The sequence below is a fragment of the Octopus bimaculoides genome, chromosome 29 (genome assembly GCF_046866305.1).
Source record: "Octopus bimaculoides isolate indiv1 chromosome 29, ASM4686630v1, whole genome shotgun sequence".
Taxonomy (NCBI): Eukaryota; Metazoa; Mollusca; class Cephalopoda; order Octopoda; family Octopodidae; genus Octopus; species Octopus bimaculoides.
The window spans coordinates 2,568,435-2,573,434 of NC_142956.1; the positions used below are offsets into that span (position 1 = coordinate 2,568,435).

The window sequence follows — 5,000 nt, forward strand, 5'->3', positions numbered from 1 at the left end:
AACAGTGAAATGTCAAACATGACACCAGCATTGAGTAGAGCCGAGCCGAGCCGGCTGCATGTTTAGCGTCTCTGGTTGCTAAACTGTTGAGAGGTAGGGTGACCCCTTCAGCTTATCAAAATCTCTTTTTGATTTCAATATGGAAGGAAGATTGGGACTTTAGGCGAAGGTAAAATAAGGTTACCGTCTCAAGCGATGCCGACCCCTAAGGGCTGGTTCCCCCTGCCCCCACCCTGGGTTTCCATGATGTATATACACCTTCTCCTCCACTTACGACCATCCCCCTGCCTCCCGTATTTACGATCACAAAAAAAAAATAAATAAATAAGTGGCTGTGTGGTAAGAAGCTTGCTTCCCAATCACATGGTCTCAGGTTCTGTTCAGCTGTGTGGCACCTTGGGCAAGTGTCTTTTTCTATAGCCTCGGGCTGACCAGAGCCTTGTGAGTGGATTTGGGAGATGGAAACTGAAAGAAGCTTGTTGTATATATATATATATATATATATATATATATATATATATTATATATATATGTGTGTATGTATATATGTATGTATCTGTGTTATCATACACACACACACAATCATAAACACACACAAATATCCACACATACAAGCATACATACACAGGAAAACACACACACACACACATCATTGCCTGAGAACTGTTGCTGGTGTGTTTACGTCCCCGTAACTTAGCGGTTCGGCAAAAGAGATCGATAGAATAAGTACTAGGCTTACAAAGAATAAGTCCCGGGGTCGATTTGTTCGACTAAAGGCGATGCTCCAGCATGGCCGCAGTCAAATGACTGAAACAAGTACAAAAAACGGAAAAAAAGAAATAGGCGTGGCTGTGTGGTAAAGAAGCTTGCTTACCAACCACATAGTTCTGGGTTCAGTCCCACTGTGTGGCACTTTGGGCAAGTGTCTTTTACTATAGTCTCTGGCCGACCAAAGCCTTGTGAGAGGATTCGGCAGATGGAAACTGAATGAAGCCTGTCCTGTGTATGTATATCTTGATTTATTAGCATTACCATAATAGTTGCAGTTGAAATGGTTTTGATTGTGGATCTGGTGGACTGAGACTGACCTAGGGCTAAATGAAAATAACAGCTATGATAACCATTGATACTAACCACTATATTGTACATTACATGATGTGTGTGTCTGTGTGTGTGCATGTTTGTGTATGTATGTGAGTGTGTGCGTGTATGTGAGTGTGTTAGTGTGTGTGTGTGTGTGTGTGTGAGTGCATTTGTTCCCTCCTCACTGCTTGACAACAGATGTTGGTTTGTTTGCATCCCTATAACTCACTTAGCAGTTTGGCAAACGAAGCCAACAGAATAAGGAAGAGGCTTTAAAAAAAAAAGTCCTGGGGTCAGTTTTATTTGACAAACGTCTTTAAGGTGGTGCCCCAGCATGGCCACACAGTCCAATGCCAGAAATGAGGAGAAGAGAAGAGATCCACCAACATCCAAGATGGATCTTAAAAAGAAAACGGGACCAGGTACCTTGTGGTTGTTTGAGCCCGTTCCTTACGTTCTGGCTTTAAATCCCTCCCTGGACTTTGTACGAGGTAGACTTATCCCTCGCAGCTTCTTACTCTCATTCTAACACCAGCACCTGAGTACCTTTGGTATACAGAGTGTGTGTGTGTGTATATGTGTATGATTGTGCGTGTATGTGTGTGTGTGTATGTGCGTGTGTATGTGTGTGTGTGAATGTTTGTGTGTGTGTGTATGTATGATTGTGTGTGCGTAGGTGTGTATGCTTGTGTGTGTGTGTGTGTGTGTGTGTGTGTGCGTGTGTATGTGTGTGTGTGTGGATGTTTGTGTGTGTGTGCAGATGCTTGTGTGTTTATGAATGTGTGTGTGCGCGTGGGTGTGTATGTTTGTGTGTGTGTGTTCCTGCGTCTGTATGCTTGTGTGTGTGTGTGTGTGTGTATGTGCAGATGTTTGTGTGTGTTCCTGTGTGTGTGTGTGTTTGTATGCATGCGTGTACGTTTGTTGTGTGTTCATTGTGTGTGTGTTAGTTATATTTGTGGGTGTGTTCACACGTGTGTGTGTGTGTGTGTATATGTGTGCATTATGTGTTTGTGCATGTTCTTTCTGTGGGTGGGGGAGGATAAGGGATCCCCCAAGTTGCAAATATTTGGAGAGGGGGTGGTGGTGGCAGTTTTCTGGTTTGAGGCTGACTTCCCCCTCCCTCCTCTTTCTCTCCCTTCTCCTCTCCCCCCCCCGTATGCCTGTGGAACCCCTGTTAAGGGTCAGGTGCATTGTCCCACCCCTCCCTCTCTCACGAAAAGATTAAGGGAATCCTACAGACACACACACACGTTCCTTTATTCATATTTGCTTCACCCATGGCCATGCTGGAGCACTGCTTTGAAGGGTTTTAGTCAAGCAAAGCAACCCCAGGATGTATTCATTAACCCTTGTACCTATTCTATCGGTCTCTTTTTATTCAAGTGCTAAGTTATGGGGACATAAACACACCAACACCGGTTGCCAAACGAAAACAGGGGGACAAACAGACAGAAAGATGTACAGATGAATACGCACACACATACATATTATATATGAGGGGCTTCTTTCAGTTTCCGTCTATGAAATTCACTCACAAAGGCTTTGGTTGGCCCGAGGCTAAGAAGATACTTGCTCAGTGGGACTGAACCTGGGACCATGGGATCGGGAAGCAAGCTTCTTACCACACAGCCATTCCTACACTTATATATGTCTACATAAACAGTTCTTTCCTTTTCTCTGTCTTTCTACACTCATTTACATTCATACACACACACACACACACACACACACACACACTGAGACAAGCAGTAGGAGGTGGGGGTGGGGTAGGGTAGGGGGGTCACCGTATCCTGCTGTCATTGCTGCTGATGCTGATGGTGATGAGGTTTATCAGTAACAGGGACAACAAGCCCAAGGGTGTGGAAGCAGGGGGGGGATTAAGAAGAGGGGCAGGAAAGGGGCCGGGGTGGGGGTGATGTGGTGGACCCCGTTACACCTGTTTACAAACAATGTCAGATGTTTCACTCCAACGAGAAAGCAAGGGGACACACAGACAGACTGGCAACTAGGGAGCGGGTGGGGAGGCCAGCAAAGGGTGGTGGGGCAGGATAAGGATCAGATAGTCCCCTTTCCATCCCTGATGTTTACTCATCACACAGACTCCTATTTCTGTTAAAGAGATCTTGTAACTGTAGCACTATAAACCTTAAAGGGTTTACAGGGCATCTTGGCTGTCTGTTCTACTCCCTCGCTGTGTATGTACACACACACACACACACACACACACACACACACACACATGCACACACACACATACACACATGCACACACACACATACACACATGCATTCACAGACACACATACACACACACATGCAGTTACATGCATACACATATATACACATACATACATGCATTCAAATACACACATATGCGCTCAGACACACATACACACACATACATGCACTCACATACAGGCTGAAACTTCAAAGTTACTGTCAACACTATTTATACCAAAAGTATTTGAGTAATTCTTCAGTTAAATGTAAAATTACTTTAATTACATAAAAACAAACTTTAATGTTGAGTTGACAAGAAAATAATTTCGTTTTTTCTGTGTAAAATCAAAGTCTTTTTTTCATACAAAGAATGAATTTTAATCAATTATATTTTTTCCATTTTGTTCGATGACCTTTGCCATCTTTCTGGCAACTTCATGATTCCATACTCATAGAACGTCTGGTCCTTATCAGCCAAGGCTATCAGGCTATGCCAAGATGGATTTATGTATTCTTCCTCCCACTTGGATTTTTATGTATTCTTCCCACTTGGATTTTAAATGTTGCCACAATTATAATATGTCTATTCTACTGTAATTTTCTGCATTTTCATGCAGCTGAAGATTGCTCTACATATTGCATTTAATGTAATGCTCGCATTACTTAAATAAATGGAGTAGCATGAAACGTGCGTATTGCAATCATCTTTGAAATCCGTGCTGCTTATTTTGATTTTATATATATATATATATGTATATATATATATATATATATATACACACACACACACGCACACACACATATACATGCATATATATACATATACACATACACATATAAGAGGAGACCCCCACCATTTCGGTTATGAATGACCATGGGATTGCACCTAGGAAGTTACCCTCCCAGGCACAAGTCCGGGCAAGGTTGTTTATGGAAGACCATGCATACCAGCCTCCCCTTCTCCACACCACCAGTGTTATCCAAGGGAAAGGCAAAGGGGTCGATACAGCTTGGCACCAGTGACGTCGCAACACATTTCTACAGATGAGTGAACAGGAGCAAAATAAAATAAAGTGTCTTGCTCAAGAACACAACATGCAGCGTGTTCCGGGAATCGAAATCACAACCTCACGATTGTAAGCTCGACATGTTAACCACTGAGCCATGTGCCTTCACTCATATATACATATATACATACATATATAAATATTCGGATAGGATCAGGTACTTGCAAAGATATACTCCAGGTAGGGTTGGATAAACTTGTGCTTCTGACCTGTTGTTGCTTAGTATCAAATAGGTTATTCCAGTTGTGTACACAGAGAAAACCAACCCTATGAGTATTTAGCACCCAGGGGCTGGTCCAAAGCACAGGTGACGTTGATTGTACATTGTTGGTATACTCCAGGGTGACCGACAAGTCGTAAACCCCTATGGTGTATTCTAATCAAATGAATAATTACAGATGATGGCTAATTGTCACCTCGTTACAGATGTTTCTTATGTATCTTTTTAATAGAAGAATGAGAACATTAACTCCATTACAGAAAAACCAGAATCATCAGATGAAATGTAATTCCAAAAACGAAAAAAATATCTCAAGAATACGGCAGGGACGGACATGGCTGAGGTCTGTTGAGGCTAACTATGAAATGGGAGAACGACAAAGAAAGTTGGTCATTGTGGGCATTAGGGGGG

The 5,000-nt window shown here is 42.6% G+C and overlaps 1 protein-coding gene across 2 annotated transcripts in view; it reads right to left on the reverse strand.

The window, feature by feature from the left end:
- LOC106874315 (uncharacterized) overlaps positions 1–5,000 on the reverse strand; it is a 297,482-nt gene that overhangs the window by 236,397 nt on the left and 56,085 nt on the right. The window lies entirely within an intron of this gene.